The sequence below is a fragment of the Callorhinus ursinus genome, unplaced genomic scaffold, assembly GCF_003265705.2.
Source record: "Callorhinus ursinus isolate GAN/ISIS: 27379988/994484 unplaced genomic scaffold, GSC_fseal_2.0 scaffold14, whole genome shotgun sequence".
Classification (NCBI taxonomy): domain Eukaryota; kingdom Metazoa; phylum Chordata; class Mammalia; order Carnivora; family Otariidae; genus Callorhinus; species Callorhinus ursinus.
The window spans coordinates 24,823,320-24,843,006 of record NW_027397076.1 but is presented as its reverse complement, the minus strand read 5'-3'; positions in this window follow the sequence as shown (position 1 = coordinate 24,843,006).

The following is a 19,687-nucleotide window of genomic DNA, read 5'->3' as shown; positions in this document are numbered from 1 at the left end:
AAATATATCACTCTAGATATTTATTTCAAAATTTAATTCTAGCTGTGCTAAAAAGTATATATATTTGAGATATACTAGCTTTAAAATAAAATTATTCTAACAACACCTTATTGTACTTTTAAATATTTTATTTATAACTTACCATCTGTGTAAACACACACACACACACACACACACACACACAGAGCAGGTAATATATATTGACAACAAACAGAACAAAATGTGGAACAAAATGAAATGGATACATCAAACCCAGGGTAATAAAGTTACCCTGATAGAGCATTAAATTTAACACTAAGCTTCCTGGCTTAAAAATATTTGATACAAAAAAATCAGGTCTACCTCTGCTATCACATAACAAGTGGCCCACAGGGCTTTTGCAACCTTTGCTTGATTGAATTACTGCTACTGAGAGGTTCACTGAAGCATTTTCTGCTTCATGGCAGTCTCCATCATTCTGATATTTATAAATATCAAAGAGCAGCAGGCTGCAGACAAAAACTTCCATTGGAATAAACCAGCGTTTGCAAAATATCCAATATAGATTAGCCTATTTGTAAGTTCCTACTAAAATGTCAACCCCCTTTTAGGTTTCATGTTTGCAATGTTTTATAATTTCTTGCACTTTAAAAAAATAAGCACTTCAAAAATGTTTAGAAGTGTTATTCATGAGAGATTGTCAACTGTTTATATGTACATTCAAGCATTAGAAAACCATTCGTGTGATCAAAAGTAAGTGACAAAATAATAAGCATGTATTAACTAATCTATTGTCATTTTCTCTGGATTTTTTGTTTGATTTTCAAAAATAAGTCAGAATCCCATTAACTGTACTCCATATATTATTTTAATTTTATGTTATCCTCATTGTATACACAAACTTGTGCCAAATATTCCTCTCCCTCAAAAGGAAATTTAGGTTCTTCTCTAAATTATGTGACTTATGGAGGACCTATAAATATTTAGGCAAGCTTTGATTATGTAGGCGTAAATTTTGATCAAAGAAAATATTTGATGGAATAAATATTTTGAATTCTTTAATTTATTCCATAAGTCAGTAAAAAGATATATTTCTAAATGATTTTTAATTCCTCACCAGTAAAACAGTGCCTGTACTCCCCCTGCTGGCTTTAGAGGGCAGTTTAACTTAAAAGAGCATTCCTGTATTTGCCTAATAATCTAGCATAAAACAACAGAAGCACTTAGAAACACTTTAAATGTTACATAATGACTCCAACTATGATAAAAATGCAAGTAAAAGTAAGTATATTTATCCTCTGTCAGACTTAAAAATGATAGTTCAGTGTCATAAGAATATTGAAGGGATAATAACATAAAATCACAGTAATCAAAACAGTTTGAGGCAGACACAAGAAAAAACAAAAAGTAGAACATCCAAAAAAGCATCTTAGGAATTTAATACACGATAAACAAGATAATTTCATGAAGTGTAGAATGAGTTCAATAACAATGCATGCTAACATAATTAGTCACACTGCTGGAAGAAAACAAGCATAGACCTCCACCTCATGCTCTATACAAATGGAAATACCAGATGAAATTTTTTTTAAAAATTTCAAAATAAATTTCAAAACCATAGAAACACTAGAATAATATGTTGGAAAATTTCATATCTCCAGATGAGAAAAGTCTTCCTTTATAAGACAAGAGATTTAAAAGTCATAAGGAAGGGGTGCCTGAATGGCTCAGTGGGTTAAGCGTCCAACTCTTGATTTTGGCTCAGGTTATGATCTCAGGGTCATGAAATCCAATCCTGTGTTGGGCTCAGCACTGGACATGGAGCCTGCTTAAGATTCTTTCTCTCTCTCAAAAAAAAAAAAAAAAAAAAAGGAAAACACCACAAAGTTAAAGGCAAGTGACTGGGGGCAAAAAATACTGCAACAGATATGATAGATGAAGGTATAAATTCCCTATTATTAAAAGTTTTGTATAACGTGGTAAGAAAAAGAAAAGGAACCTAAGAGAAAAATAAAGTCTTAGGCTAAGGCAATTTAGAGAAGAAACCCACATACTCAACAAGCATAGGAATCCTCCCTGGTAGTCAAGGAAAAGGAAATGCACAATGAGAGTTACAAGCCATTAACAGGATAATTATCCTAAGCCCTGTTCAAACTGGCAAATATTAAAAATACAGTCCAAGTTGAGGTGCCTGGGTGGCATAGTTGGTTGAGCGCCAGCTCTTGATTCGGCTCAGGTCATGATCTCGGGGTTGTGGGATAAGCCCCGCATGGAGTTCCATGCTAGGCGTGGAGCCTGCTTGGGATTCTCTCCTTCCATCTCTCTCTCTGCCCCTCCCCCTCCTCTCCCTCTCTAAAAAATAAAAACAAAAAGAAAAAAACAGAAATACAGTGCAAACTGCTGCAATCTTTTAAAAAATATTTGACAATATCTTTAAATCTAATAGACACACACACACAAACACATTTTTGATACAATAATCCCACCTGGGGGATCTATCCAATAAAAATAAAAGTGCCAACATTTAAGGCCATGTATCTAGTGACATTTAATGTAGCAAATTTGTAATGACAAAAACAAGGGAACATTCAAATATCAATCAAAGATAAAATATATGGATAAATTTTGGTAGTCATTCTATTATGGAATTATTTAAAGGAAAGATATATAGAGATCATTAGAGAGAGAGAGATCAGAAATGTATATTGATCATATTTAAAGGTGAATCATTACAAAAAGCAATAACAGTACGCCATTTATTTATGATTTTTCATGTTTGTGTGAGCATAATAGGTATTGTGGAAGGAAAAGAACTAGTCCTTTTATAGTAGTTACCAAGGGATAAGAATGAGGAGGGTGGGGGTAAATTTTAACTTTTTATTTATACAACTTTGAATATTTTCCTAGTTAAAACAAGTATCAATATATCTGTAATTTGCTATTTTAATTAAGAAAATAAAATTTGAAAAGAAAGTTAATAGGAAGTAGCCATGTCTATCTTTCAGGACATAAGGTACATACATTCTGTACATATTGAAGTCATAGGGTCTACCTTAATTCCTCTTTTTCTTTTCCCCTAAAAGGTAAAAGAAACTTTAACCACCCAGCAGTGTGCGGCCGTGAAATCTGGGTGGGGAGAGGTGAGAAGTAGCAAGGGAATTTCCAGTATGGAGTGGGGATACAACGACACCCCAAGCACACATATTTGGGGAAACTCCCCCCAAAGAATGTTGAAAACCACCCTCTAACCCCTAACCTGTGCTGAGAACTACAGCTTTACTGAATAGGTAGAGAAAATCTTCTCTTCAATCGCTTTCTACGGGTTTCCCTGGAGGCTGGCATGATCATAGGGGCCAGCAACACTGACTCCCGAAGTGGCCTCAAAATTATTCTAGAAAACTAGTGCAGTATTTTTTTCTCGACTTCGGCTGCCCATTAGAATCAACTAGGAACAAACAAAAGAATACTCTATTCGAGCTGATTGGATCAAAATCTTGGAATTGGGGATTGCTTGTATTGTGCTAGTATTTTTTAGAAAGCTCTCCAGATGATTCTGAAGCAACGTGAGGGCTGAGAACCATTAATAGAGTAAATACCTTAAAGCTGATGCTAAGGTGGGAACTGGGAACTCTTAGACACACTGCTGTATTTTTTCTGTGCCTTAAAACAAAACAAAAACAGCTTTGTTGAGTTATAATCTGCGGCTATTATGAATAATGTTCACATGTTCATAGAAGTCTTTGTATGAGTATTTTTTTAAAAGATTTTATTTATTTATGTGACAGAGAGAGAGACAGCAAGAAAGAGAACACAAGCAGGGGAGTGGGAGAGGGAGAAACAGGCTTCCTGCTGAGCAGGGAGCCCAATGTGGGACTCGATCCCAGGACCCTGGGATCATGACCTGAGCCGAAGGCAGACACCCAGGCATCCCTGAATATGTTTTGTTTTGTTTTTTAAGTAAATATCTTGGAATAGGCTCACCAAATCGTATGGTAAGTGTATGTTTACTGCCAAATTAAAAAAAAAAAAACTGCCAAATTTCTCTAAAGTGTCTGTACCATTTTACATTTTCACCAGTAATGTTTGAGGGTGCTAGGAGACAAACGTTATGTGTCTTTCATATTTCTGCACATTTGCCAGCAGAACTGCTCTTTTGTTTCAGACTATCTTTTTAAAGTACGTTTGTACAGTGAACAGCCTTGAAAAAGCCAAGGGTATGTTTATACTCTAGTATAATAAAAATAATATCTCCCTCTGGGGCAAAGGTCAGCAGATTTGCTTGCAGCCCTTTATAAAAGATTTATATTTCCTAAGCTTAGGGCTCTTCAGGTGTGATTTAACAAACAAAAACAAGGGGCACCTTGGTGGCTCAGTCGGTTCAGCATCGGACTCTTGGTTTTGGCTCAGGTCATGATCTCACTAAGCTCCGTGCTCAGCAGGGAGTCTGAAGATTTTCTCCCTCTGCCCCTTCCCCCGTCACCCCGCCAGAACACAAGTTCTCTCTGAAATAAATAAATAAATCTAAAATAAATAAATAAATAAATAACAACAACAAAAATCACGGCACACAGACTATTCACCTGGCTCTCATCGCATCACTCTATGGGAATTAGGACTCAGAGATGGCGCAAGAAAATAATACTCTGGCTACTGCTGTTGTAATAAACTGTCAGAGTCAGGAGTCTTGTATCTTCTGCCAGCATCCACAAAAGGTGGGGGGCTAACCTGTTAGCTTGCAAGTAGGGTAAAATCTCAGGCCTTTCAATTTTTGAGAGGAGATTCCAAATTTCTCCACATCCTCATCAATCCTGGTATTGTCTGTTTTGGATATTTAGCCATTGTAGTAGGTATGATTTAATTTGAGTTTCCCTAATGACCGGTTATACTGGGCATCTTTTCACGTGCCTATGGTCATCCATATTTCTTCTTTGGTGATGTATCTATTCAAATCCTTGAATAGATTTCTAATTGGGTTTGCTTTCTTATTATTTTCTGATGGATTTGTGAGAAAGCCTTTTCCTTTCTGATTAATCTATATCTAACCTTCGAGTTAGTAGATTGACTTGTAAGAGTTCTTTGTATATTCTCACACAAGTTCTTTATTAGATATATAATCTTCAAATACTTTCTCCTAGTCAAGTCTCCCAGCTTGTGTTTTCATTTTCTTAATGATGCCTACCCAAGAACAAAATTTTTTTATCTTGGTGAAGTTGAATTTATCAATGTTTTCTTTTATGGATCATAAACTTTGCCTCAACCAAGGTCACAAAGATTCCCCTATGTTTTACTCCAGAAATTTTATAGTTTTAGCTTTTTCATTTAGGTCTATGAGTCATTTCAAGTTTTATATGGATCAAGGTTCTTCTTCCTTTGTACATAGATATCTTATTGGTCCAGCACCATTTACTGAAAAAACAATGCTTTCTCCATTGAATCATCTTGACACCAATGGGGGCGGGGGGATCATTTATGCATGGGTCTATTTCTGGACTTTATGCTGTTCCACTCATCTTTATGTCTATTCTTATGCCAATAGCAGTGTCTCGATTACTGTAACTTTGTAGCAAGCTTTGAAATAAGATGGTTAACTTCTTCAATTTTTTTCTTCTTTTTCAGTATTTTGCCTATTCTAGGTCCTTTACACACTATTCTATTTTAACAGTAGTGGCAGTAGGCCAATTTAGGATAGCAGGATGGAGTTGAAGTAGGAGTGATGTTCAAAGGGGTTAAATAAAAAGAGATGTTATAGAAAATGTTGGGCATTAAGACTTGGAACATGCGTACACGAATCTGGTTTGCACAAGGTAAGTTATTTTCCATTTGCTGCATCAGTGAATGGAATCTAATTTTATAGTCTGACCATTTTGTGATCTCTCCTCATTTTCTAATAAACTACTTCCACTCATCAATCATCATCAACTTTCTTTCCTTTCATGTTTTCTTAAAGGCTCTGCTACACACTGCATGCAAAGAATGAGTCAGTCTCAGAGACTCATTGAAAGGATTGTACCAAGTAATCGTTCTAGAAATAGACCCATGGTTACAGACTTCGGAGTTTAAGTGAACATTACTCAGACAATTTGCAGGCTGCCCAGAGGACTGAATTATGATTGCCAGGAATCATTTTAGTCCAAAAGCAGAAGATTTCAAGAAAACATATCCAGAAGAACAGGAATTAATTATATGGAATCAGATACGTTAATGAGGTCTATTTAATTGGGATTATCTCTCTTGGCATACTGTTAGTACTGTTTCTAGAGGTCTATTTTCTGATGGATTTGTGAGAAAGACTTTTCCTTCCTTATTAATCTATAACTTTCAAGTTAGTAGATTATGCTTTTGTAAACTGAAGTGAGACATTTAAAATATGATATCTGATCTCACTGACCTCTCAGAATTCAGAAATAGATGCTTTTATAGAGTCTTCTTACTATTCATGGTAATGCATTTATTTCATAGGTTCAATAAGAATCCATCATTCTTTTTTACCAGGACATATTTGACAAATTGATGGTGGAATCAAGGTCATAATGAAGTACTACACTTAATAATAAGCCTCAGAAACTAACCGTAAAGGCCTAAGTATGGAACTGATATTCATAACACTCTCATACCAAATTGGACTGGCAATTATTATATGAATTACAAGGTGCCAGTCCCACAACTAACAAGAAAGATCATTTCCTGATAGGTCAGAGATCTCAGATTATTTGGGCAATTTCAAAGAGGAAAGAATGCACCAAAATTTATAGACATTGCAAGAAATCTTATATAAAGAGACTTAAAATTTTTATTTAAATCCCAGTTAGTTAACAGTGTAATATTAGTTTCAGGTGTACAATATAGTGATTCAACACTTCCATAAATCATCACAGCAAGTGCACACCTTAATCCCCACCACTTATTTCACCCATCCCCCCAGCCACCTCCTCTTTGGTAACCATCAGTTTGTTCTCTTTAATTAAGAGTCTGTTTCTTGGTTTACTATTCTTTTTTCTCCCTTTTTCTCATCTGTTTTGTTTCTTAAATTCCACATACGAGTGAAATCATATGGTATTTATCTTTCCCTGACATCCATGTCATTGCAAATGGCAAGATTTCATTCTTTTTTATGGATGAGTAAAATTACACTTTATATATTTATATATATACATTTATATATATATACACACACATATATATGTATATATGTGTGTATATATATGTATATATATATATATATATACATCTTCTTGTGCCGGGGTTTTTTAAAGTTGAAATAAAAGAGCAAACAAAGAGCATTTTTTTTAAAGATTTTATTTATTTACTTGAGAGAGAGAGAGCACATGAGAGGGGGGAGGGTCAGAGGGAGAAGCAGACTCCCCGCTGAGCAGGGAGCCTGATGCGGGACTCCATCCTGGGACTCCAGGACCATGACCTGAGCTGAAGGCAGTCGCTTAACCAACTGAGCCACCCAGGCACCCAACAAAGAGCATTTTAAAAGTCCAATCCTGGGGCACCTGGGTGGCTCAGACAGTTAAGCGTCTGCCTTCGGCTCAGGTCATGGTCCCAGGGTCCTAGGATCCAGTCCCACATCAGGCTCCCTGCTCTGCGAGGAGCCTGCTTCTCCCTCTGCCTCTGCCTCTCTCTCTCTCTCTCTCATGAATAAATAAATAAAACCTTTAAAAAAAAGTCCAATCCTATATTCCTTACGAAATTACCAAAGTTAATTTTCTAGCATTAATTTGCCTAACTCTGTATGCTTTATGAGGTTTGTATTAATTAACACTTTTCAGTTCATCTATGTAAATAATCAGATCAAAGCACAATGAAACCAGACATTTTAGGATTAGGAATAATCTTTGAAGATTACTTATGATCATAAAAGAAGAACTCAAGAAAAATTATCCAAAGTTTGGAATAACAGATATAACAAATCAACCTAAGGAATATTTCATTATCTAGGGGAATCAGTAATGCTGCTGTTTAAATCATTATCTAATACAGAGGCGCCTGGGTGTCTCAGTCGGTTAAGTGTCAGACTCTTGATTTTGTTTCGGGTCACGATCTCAGGGTCCTGGGATCGAGCGCTGAGTCAGGCTCCATGATCAGTGTGGAGTCCGCTTGAGATTCTTTCTCTTCCTCTGCCCCTCCCCCACCCTCTCCTGCATAAGCGCGTGTTTGCGTTCTCTCTCTCTCTCAAAATAAATAAATAAAATTTTTAAAAAATCATTATTTACTATTGATCGAAGGCTCAGACTATGTGATTTTGCTTATTAACTTATGTGTTTCTATCTGGCATTTTCTTTCAGTAAAATATAACCTCCCAAATTATGGTTTTATTGCTTTGTAGAATATTAACTAGTTTTATATCTAAACAGCAAACATACTCAGTATTGTGTTTCCAATAACAATACCACTCCTATTCCTTTGAACCAACTTAAACTTCCTGCTACTTACCTCATTAATGATTTGAATGCGTTTTGACGGGTGTTCATTCAATATTTATGATAATCATATTCTTAAACTTTGGAAAAATGTACTCTGACATGTCCATGGCACTAAATTATTAAGAGCCCTTCCTCTAGCCAATTAGGGAAGTCAGAGAAGTCTATCTGAAATTGATAACTGAAATTCATTCATTTATGCATTCAGCAAGTCAGTGAAAAATATTTATTAAACGTCTACATGCGCAAGGCCCTCTTCTAGGCATGATAGATACAAGGGTAATTATGGCAGGTTATTTCCCTGCCGTATAAGGGAATTTACATTCACTCAAAGAGACATGCAATAAACAAAATAAATCATATGCATGTAAATTAAGAACTTTTTCAAAATAAGGCAAAAGATGAGGATAGGAGGTACATATTTGGAGAGGATTGTAATTTTCTGATAATCAGAGTAGATGATCTTTAATAAAGATCTAAGAAAAATTGAAAGTGAGCTGTATGACCAGTAAAGGAATGATCTAAAACACTGGTTCTCAAACTTTTAAATCTCAGAACCCCCTTCTTTTGAGTTCTTAAGAGTTGTTTAGGAAAGAGCTGTTATATATACTTATATAACATATACCTCACTATTTACTGTATTGTAAGTTAAAACCACACAATTTCAAAATATGTATTTACTTTAAAATTAATAAATAAATCAGGTAGTAGGTTTACATGCTAACATAAGTAATGTGATTTGTGAAAATAAATTTACAGTGAGAAAGAAGGCATTGTTTCATAGTTTTTGCTAAAACTCTTTAACATCAGATTTAATAGAAGACAGTTGGAATCCCATCTATGTTTCTGCATTCAGTATCTTATAATATGTTGTTTGGTTGAAGCATATGAAGAAATTTCTGCTTCATACAGATACATAGATGGGGAAAGAGAGATTATTTTAATAGCCTTTTCAGATAATTTATTTCATTTTTAATCATGGCTGTGTTTAGCAATCTGTTCACAAAATTCCACATTTATCAGGCTGGCAGCTTCCTCAACAATACATTTCATGCTCTGTTGAGAGACCCAGAATTCTCTTTTGAGTTAGAGCTAATACTCTGAAATCCTCACAATTGGACCTTGAACTTGGTTTTCACCCACATCTTTATTCTGGCCACAGGAAATGAGGGATTCCTTCAAGACTTCTCTCTAAACTTTCTGGTCATCCATGCCACATATATTTAGTTGCTTGTTTTCCACGTCTACATTCTCTAGGGCCATCAGAAAAAGCCAGATTTTGCCATAGCAACTGAGTTTTACAATCGCTTGATATGCCAATGCTATAGCCTGCCCATACAGCTCATCCCCTGGCAGTATCAGTGACCATTTGAGTAATCTTAATGTCACTGCATGTCATGGATTAGCCATGTCCCATTTCTCTCCACCAGTCTTCAAATATGTGAGCAATCCATTTCCCAGATTTGAAATTCTGCTTCTTGGGGCCACTTTGGTACCAATTATTGTGCCAAAGTTCTGGCAGGAAAGAAATGATACAAACTAGAGAAGAAGTTCATAAAGAAACTAATTTACACAGGTACAGGCAAGGTATAGGGAATCCATGGTGGATCATGCAGAATCCTGTGTATGGTAACATTTCCAAGTTCTTAGCCCCTTCTCCCCTTAGGACTTAATTCACTACAGGACACAAAATACAAATTTGGGAGTCATCCAAGATTAGCCCTTGTCTATTACATCCCACTTTTAATTAATTAAATACCAAGTCCTACTAAATATACATCGAAACTATCTTTTCTTTCCTACATTCTCCCTACCCAGTGTGGCATCATGGTTCAATTCTTACTGAATCATAAGAACTTCAGTATAACATAGATTATGTATATACAGGAGTAGCAGGAGAGGGAGCTGGAGAAATAAGGAAGAACTAGGGCGGGGAAGGTCCTCTATATCATAATGAGTTCATTCTCCTTTAATTTACAGCAAAAGAAAAAATAGGGATAGCAGAGCCCTTTATATTTCCATATTATTTGCACTGTTGCAATTGAATGCTCAACTTGAGAAAATGCATTAATACAACATCAGCACAAAAGATGTGAATTTTAATATGTTAGCACATCCAATTACAGCACCACAAGGAGAATTAGGAAAAAGCAGCTATAAACATCCAGCTGCAGAGCTTAAGCAGTCTCATGCTGTGACTTTAGAAAATGCAAATTACATGTTCTCATCTTAGAAACTAAAATGCATTATATTAAAGGCTAATCTATATTAATGACCTGGAAATTATAAACTTTAACAGGAAATGTATAGACTTGATTCTTTATTTTGATCAATATTACTGAGTAAATGTTAAACTGCATTATACAAGGTAGACAGGCCAACATACCTAAAGGTCTCCCTATCGCAGCTACATACAGTACCATTTATTAACTATGGAGTGTCAGGGTGAAACATACCCATAGTTCCTCCACTCATGCTATATTGCCTATATACTTTGTATTAACTATAATATATAAACTTTACATCAACTATAAAATGTGAGGGTAAAGCATAACCATCGGTCTCCTATCTTTGTGTAGTGACATTTGTTAATATAATATGTGGCTTGCTATAATACTTGCCAATTAAACATAAGCTAAATTAATCAATCTTAGTCTTTGTCATCTGAAAATATCATTTGTAATAATGTGTTTTAAGCATAAAATATGATAAAGAAATAGCCTTCTATGAGACAAAATGATATCCTAATGAAATATGCACATGATGCCCCACCCCTGAGTTTATTTATCCTATTTTTCTTCACTCAGTAGTATCCCTCTGACTCATTTACTTTAACTCCAAAATGCAAGACATATTCTTTGAAGAAGAATCTGCCCTACAGGTAGAACAGACACAACTCTCAGGATACTGAACACACCTTACCATGTTAACACTTTAGTTGTTAGGGGGAAAAAACCCATCTTGGGATCCTGAGCCTCTATGAAGTATTATAGACTAGGACATTTGTGAAATAAGACCAACCTAGGTGAAAAAAATAAACTCTTTCCCTTTCTTTTCTAAACTCCACAAGGGATTCTTCAGGCCAGACAGCCTTTAACAGCTTTGGTTCAAAGAGGAAGTACCTATTAAAAATAAAGAATAAATGTCATGTGTTCCAAGAAAAGGATTTGTTAAATGTCAGGGGGCTAGCTGGACTTTTCTGTTATTCTGAAATTAATCATTGCATTGTTAATGGTTCTTCATGTGCATAAGGGGGGAAAAACCAGATTTAAGAAACATGTAGTCCATGTCCCCATTTTCCCTATAACCTCTGCCCATCAAAACCACATTCTTAAATCCCCCAATTTGGGTGTCCATTTTCTCTCTCTCTCTCTCTCTCTCCCTCTCTTTCTCTGTCTTTATCTCTCTTTTTTGTTATTGTTGTTAAGGCTTAAGGCACTTAAAGTTCCAAAAGATCGTTTTAAAATCTAATGTTAATTATTTTAAACAAAAAATATAATAATTTTCTGAAAGCATATTTTCTTTCCGAAGTCTGGATAAAACAGAATTTTCTAGAGAACTGGAAGTTAATAGACACATACTGCAATGTATCAGGATATTATTGGAAAAGAATGTGGTTATAACTGCTTCATGTTTTCTTGGAGCCTAAAGCCAATTCCATGAAGTGATTTCCCCCCCACATCTCCCATTTGTATGAACTGTCATTTCAAATTAATTGGGAAAGTAAAATATCCTTTCTTTTAAAAATGGTGGGAAATATTATAGCTTTATGGTAATATGATTAAGAACTTCCATCTTTCAATAAACCTGTGTAAGAAGGGGCTGGGGAAAATAATCATATTTTCTTTCTTTTTCAGAACTGAAAGATATACAGTACGACTTTTCTACATTTTCTTTCCACTAAAATTGATTATTTAGTGCGATCCAAGGAATTTTTTTAAAAGCTCAAAAAGGAATACTTTGCATTATGCATCTGATATATATTTATGATTATAGTTAATATGTCAAAATTTGTCAAAGAACTTAGTTTAACATGAAATGTGGTGTGAATTTTTATATGGATATTTTGTATAAAACAGAAATCTGTAAAGAAAATTTATCCAAAAAGTGTTTAAAGATTTAACTACACAGGGGCACCTGGTGGCGCAGCCAGTTAAGCATCCGACTCTGGGTTTCGGCTCAGGTCCTGATCTTAGGGTGAGATCAAGCCCTGCTTCAGGCTCTAGGCTCAGTGTGGAGTCTGCTTAAGTTTCTCTCTCTCTCTGCCCCTCCTGCTGGTCCTCTCTCTCTCTCTAATAAATAAATAAATCTTAAAATAAAAAGATTTAAATACACAAACTTCATTATTTTTTATTTTAGCATAGTCATAATCTAAAAGCCAGTAGCTCAATTAACAGATTATGATAGTTCAGCATTACAATAAAATATATTCAACTATAAACCACTAGAATACTGACTTATCAGACCATTTAATGATGTAAAAATATGTTTGTAATATAGCAAGGAAAATATAAAACACTATACTAAGATGTATACCAATGCATTAATAGTTCGTAATTCTACATAATTTTTCTTTGTTAAAAATCTACACTTTCATCTGACTCTAATATTTATAAAAATATAATATTCATATACATAAACATTTTTAAATGTACTGTTATTCACCTTTTTCTTTAGCAAAATACTAAATACTGTACATAAGTTTGTTGGCCACCAAATAACTGAGAGAACAGGTTTGCGTGTACATTTGATACTAGAAGATAAGAAAAGACAAGTAAATATAATTATTCTTTAACTAGAATTTCTTTGGAAACACACACTAGTTGACCATTTTTTAAAATCTTTTATTTTTCATTTTTGTAATTATAAAATGAGTCACTGGCTTAAAAGAAACTTTAAGTAAGTAAGTAATGAATATCATTCTTATTTGGAAACAAGATGCTTGAACAAACTGGGGTACTAATTTTGAAAACTTTCTACACAAAGAACAAATTTTGAGGAATTTAATTTGGGTAAATACTAGTCTATGTATGAAACGTATGAAGCCTGCTTGCATATCAATTAATTTGCCAGTTACGATTAAGAGGTTATATCACAAAGAATGATAATTTCTTCAACTGAAAATGGCAACGATAATAGTATTTATCAGGGGGTTGCTAAGGGGATTAAAGGAGATAATATGTGAAAAAGTATAATATTGGGCAATATTAATATTACTATTTTTATCATCATCATATTATGATATTGAGCCTATCATAGGGTTGGATAGAATCATAGAGTTCATTGGGATTAAGTGAGATAATATTTATAAATTTCTTAGCACAGTGCCAGTAATCAGAATGACAATAATGATATTAATTTACTTCTTATATATGTACCAGGTGACTAGTATCTTAATATCTGTTTCTCTAACATTCCTATCTTTCATGACCTCAAATTACTAGTTTGCTATTAATTAGCCTCAAGATAGCAACCTATATTTCACATGAAAATATCTGGTAATAATGGTATGAGAGGGAAAATAGTATGTTTAACATTTAGCAAAGTAGTTCTAAAAGTCTGAAATGTCTGAGCTCTTAGCTTATACGGCAATAAAATTTTTTTTAGAAATCTACATTCAAATATGGACTTCAGGTGAAATTACATTTTTACCGTGTAAGTGGTGTTAGCATTAGCCTACTTGAGTCTCTGCAATTAGGTTTGGAAGGACATAAAGTTTAATTCATATCTTATGCTTAAAATCTCATTTTTTAAGTAACAAAAGTGTCAGAAGTTTTCACGGATAAAGAAATAACGGTGGAGGGTGCCTGGGTGGCTCAGTCGTTAAGCGTCTGCCTTCGGCTCAGGTCATGATCCCAGAGTCCTGGGATCGAGCCCCGCATCGGGCTCCCTGCTCTGCGGGAAGCCTGCTTCCCCTCTCCCGCTCCCCCTGCTGGTGTTCCCTCTCTCGCTGTCTCTCTCTCTGTCAAATAAATAAATAAAATCTTTAAAAAAAAAAAAAGAAAAAAGAAATAACGGTGGAAATAATTCAAATAGTGGAGGTTTTATCTATGAGAGATCCAGCACGCATGGGTCACTTCAGGATATTTTTTTATGATTTCTTAATGTCTATCATTGCCATTATTAATTGAACGGGTTTATATCCTGTGACACAAAAACAATCAGGCATGATTTTCAATTTGACAATGTAGAAATGATTATTCAATATTACTGATACAGAATATAATGTGATTTATATCTAAAATATTACAGTTAGATAATTGCAGTTATGGGTAATTGCAAGTGCTTTATATTGACTACATATACACTTTTTTTCTAATGCCTTTTGATCTTTAAAAAGTGTGAAATGATTTATTTATCCACTTAAGTTACCCTATTATGTATATATTATTTCATGTCACTTATTTTTTTTACCTACAGTTTTAAAAGACAAGTCTGGAAAACTTTGGTTTTTTTGTTTGTTTGTTTTTTCATACAGGCAAAGATTTGACCTGAATTGATATGAGGCTATTTATATTCTTGAATCATCTCTTAGTTTGAATATTCATTTTACTGAAGCAATTTTAATATTTTAATATGCAGCTTGAGACCCTGCTGTAACTGTTATGTAAATATGTGGTGTTTGTGCTGAATTACATATTTAAAATTCAAAACATTCTGAATCTGAAACACTCTTGGACCCAAGGGTTTTGGAAAATCAGTTATGAACCTATATTACCATGCTCATTTTACAGATAGGTAAATTGGGGCACAGAGATGGTAAGCCATTTTGCAGTCACACAACTTGTAAATAGGAGAAATGTGATTAATCTTCATATGAACATTTAATTGCTTTTAAATGCTTTTCCCATCCCTCCTTTCTTTTCCACTGATTCCAAAATCTCAAACATGGAATGTTAGATGGATACCTGTAGACAGGAATGTCATTTTTTTTTTTTTTTTGGTATTTGAGAGAGTGAGAGAGCATGAGAGAGAAAGCACAAGAGGAGGAGTGGTAGAGAGAGAGGGAGAAGCGGACTCCCCACTGAACAGGGATGCCAATGCGAGACTCCATCCCAAGACCCCAGGATCATGACCTGAGCTGAAGGCAGACACTTAGCCGACTGAACCACCCAGGCACCGGACAGGAATGTCATTTTAAAAGGAAGACAAATTTAAGAGGGGGAGGGAACTAGGAAAGCTTACTGCTTTCAATGTTGCTAGCTAAAGCCTCACTTTGTATTCTATGGAGATCATACTGGTCAACCCAGATGAGTCCATTAAGACTGGGATGTTAATTTACTTGAATGTGTATGTGTCATGGTTACTGCAAAGGGTGGCAAATGCTGTACCAGCATGTACTGTAAAAAAAAAAAAAAAGACCACTGTGAATGACTATATAATAATCAGTCTGAAATGTGGAATTACACAGCAAGCAAAGTTTTCAAAGGGCTTAAATACATCTGTCTTGATTGAAATTTCACAGATGAAATTTCTAGACTTATCCACATAGCAGCTTGGGGTGAATGTTAGGAAATCGAGTTTTTGTTTAAGCTCAGAAACCAGATTGTTGTGTGACCTTGAATAAATAATTCAGTATTCTACGTCATACGTTCTCATTTTTAAATTATATTTAGAATTCTGTTTTGATGAAATCTAGATGTAACAAATGTACCTGAGTGCAATTAATTGAGCCATTTATAGAAAGGTCTAGAAGTAGTATTTATTACTATTTCGGGGTCTAATTCTGAAGCAGTATCAGGAGCCAAGCTCTGAATTTGTCATCTGCTGTGTGTCCCAAGGTAGAACATTTAAACTAGCTCTCATATTCTTTAATCGCTTTTTTGAAAGTGGCAAAAAGATACTAATTTGTAATCACAACTCTAAATATAGACTCCATTCCTAGTCAAATTACATAAGTTAAAAATTTAAGCTTATTTGTCCCTTTCACACTCTACATTATTCATTGTTTCCTAGTTTTAGTTATTCCTGGGACAGAAAAATACCGCAAGCTCATGAACTATTTTAATTAATAGCAAAGAACAATTCTTTCCTTTCACACCAGATAAGTGGTTTCTGATTTCTAGAATAGTATATATTCCATTATTGCTAAAACCTCTATGTACACTGAAGAGTTGTCATCGTGACTCATGCAGATGGCCCACTTATTAGGCCACTAATGTAAACACATTCCTATAAAATCAAAGAATGTGGATAAGACTTTAGAGTTGATGACAGAGTATATACCCCGTGAAGAATATTTAAATGTTGAGAATTATCAATTGTGGTAATTCATGATGCAGAATACATCTCCAAAAATTTCTAAAGGGCTAACCATGAGTTGTAAATTGTAAACTCTCTTCTCTGATTAAAAACTAGATTTTTAAGGGGCACCTGGCTGGCTCAGTCAGTAGAGCATGCAACTCTTGATCTCAGGGTTGTGAGTTCAAGCCCCAAATTGGCCATAGAGCTTATTTAAAAAAACTAAGGTTTTTAAAATTAATTTGTCAATAAAGCATACAAAAAGTAAATTTGTTTGGAAATGGGGATAAGGATGTAATGGATGAATTTAGCAGTTTTTCAGTCTTTACTAAGGGAAAGTTATTGTGAATATTTACAATTTAAGATGATACATTTGATACTATGCCAAATTATACATGGATTGGAACAAAGAAATCCAAATTACTCTTCTCAATATGCAAGCACAAAATGCAAGTCACACAAATAATGCTAATGTTTTTAAATGAATTCAGATTTTAATCTACATTTCAAACACAAAATGTAACCTTCCAAACCTCCTGCCATGGTAATGAACTCAAGCAGAATTTCCAAAAGACTTTTCCTAAGGATGTTGAGAGGAAGTGGATGGATTAAAGATCCACTTGACTTTCTTCACTGTGGTGAACAGATAAATTGAGGTCTACTCAGATGTAAATTGAACAAACTCAATATTTTTCAACCCAAGCCAGTTCCTTCTACAAGATTCTCTATTTCTGTTGTATTAATATTATATATGTAATATATATAATAGATTATAGATAATAAAATATAGTAATAAAATTATATATAAATAATAGCAGACCAAATACAGGAGGCTCTCATAAAAAAAATTGGGGGAAGAAGAAATGGACTAGGTCTTCTATAATCACAAGACAGTGAACCGTCTCTGTTCCATATTAGAAAAACAAGATCTCTCAGTGATGTCCATTAGATGGCTATATATATCTGGGTTAAGTAAGCACTGGGATAATTGGAGTGTTTGTATGATGCCCATTTTAGGATTATACCAGCTAAGCACCTCTGCTTTGCATGTGATTTTGCCAATTTAGGATTATGGCATTTGGCTGTCTCTGCTTTGTATGTGGTGTGCCCAAGAGGCCAAAGTTCATCAGTCTTTCCTTGTGGTTATTCTTCCATCCCAGGGGAGAAGGTTTGATCACAAAGAATTTGGTTCACTCTGCATAGACTCATCATTTGAGTGTGTCTGTGTATCAGAGGTTCAGTGACAGAACTGGCCCTATTGAGATAACAATATTCTGAACCCTGTATGATGGCACTGCATTAATATAAACACAACCACAAGTAGAAGTGGAACCAACCAATGATGAACGTTTTTGACCAATGGAATACCGCTTCACCATCTCTAAAGGACCTTGTACACCCTGCAAAATTGACCGTAAGATGGGCTAAATTACTAAGCATAATCAGTTAACAAGCAACATCTCATGAGCTCTAGTCGCACAAAGGTGATACAGGGAGGAAGAGAATACTAAAAAATCAATCCTTAAGAAACTTGCACTAATGACACTTTGTGTTATTTCCCTGTCATTTTTACATTACTTTCCATCTCCCCAACATTACTGAAAGTGACACATACTGGAAAGTATGTTCATGATGATTATTCTCTATTGCTTTTAGCCCCTGAAATTGAGGTATAACAAAGGCTGTCCCCACCCAGCTCCCACCCAATCCTGCATGGATTTTGACTGGTAAATTGGCCTCTACAGAGAATCACAGAAAGGGCTTCACAAAGCTCATGAGGATATGGCCACTGGGGACCAGAGCAATCACCGATGCCTATGCATTATTATGCAACTGGGATTATAAGGATAATTCCACAGCAGCATGGAGACTTTCTGTGTAAAAAGAGAAATTCTCGCAGATGCAACAATTTTTGTATTTAAAGCTCTTGGAAAGGCATAGGCTAACTGTAACCATGTATTTTGAATATACCAAGAACTGAACATGGTTAAACTCGACTATGCTGACAGAAAAACAATCTGTTCAGGTTATTTGGATTAAATATTTTGGTTAAATCACCAAAAGAATACCAGGACTATAAGTACAAAATGAGAAAAGTTTTAAAAAAATTCGTTGTGCTATGTCTTATTTTGTCAATCTCAGGCATGGGGCTTCACATCCATTGTCACCTTTTGGTTCAGACTGCTTTTTTGAAATTGGCTGCGTCTAGAGACTTTTTTGACTTAGCCTCATTTTAAGGCATCATGTGCATGGAAATCCACTGATGTGGGTTGGTAGTTTGTTTGAACAATGACACATAAACCTATAGAAAGAATAGAAATGGTGTCCCAGAAATGTTGTATAGCATTTTCATGATAACATGTGTTATGGGTTGAATTGTGTCCCCCCCCCAAAAAAGATACAATGGAGTTCTAACCCCCAGGACCTCAGAAAGTGGCCTTATTTGGAGATAGGGTCTTTATAGAGGTAATCAAGGTAAAAATGAGATAACTGGGGTGAATCTTAATACAATATAATCAGTGTCCTTATAAAAAAGGGACATTTGGACACAGAGACATGCACACAGAGAGAACAGCATGTGAAGATTAGAGTTGTGCTGCCATAAGCAAGGAACTACCGGAGCTAGAAGAGAGACTTGCAACAGATCCTTCCCTAGTGCCTTCACAGAAAGCCTGACCCTTCAACACCCTGATTTCAGAGAGGCCTTCTGGCCTCCATCTCCCTGATGGCCAATTTTGTTTTTCAGAAATTGATCTAGCTGCTGTGAGTCAACTGTAGCCTGCTTAAATTGAGAAGATGATCTGTCTGGAGGTTTGGTGGGGAGAGACCTCGACTTAGAGGCATCTCATAGAGCTGGGATGGTAAAATGTGCTCATTTAGCATGTAGCACCACAAGGCCATTGCCATTGGCTTTTGGTCTGCCTATGCACTTCTATCTTCATAACCACTGCTTCCTTGTGAGTTCTGGACAGCTTTCACTAAGTCATCAATATCTTTCTCACCATTAGTCAACATATCTGAATTCATAAATCCTCCAGGTT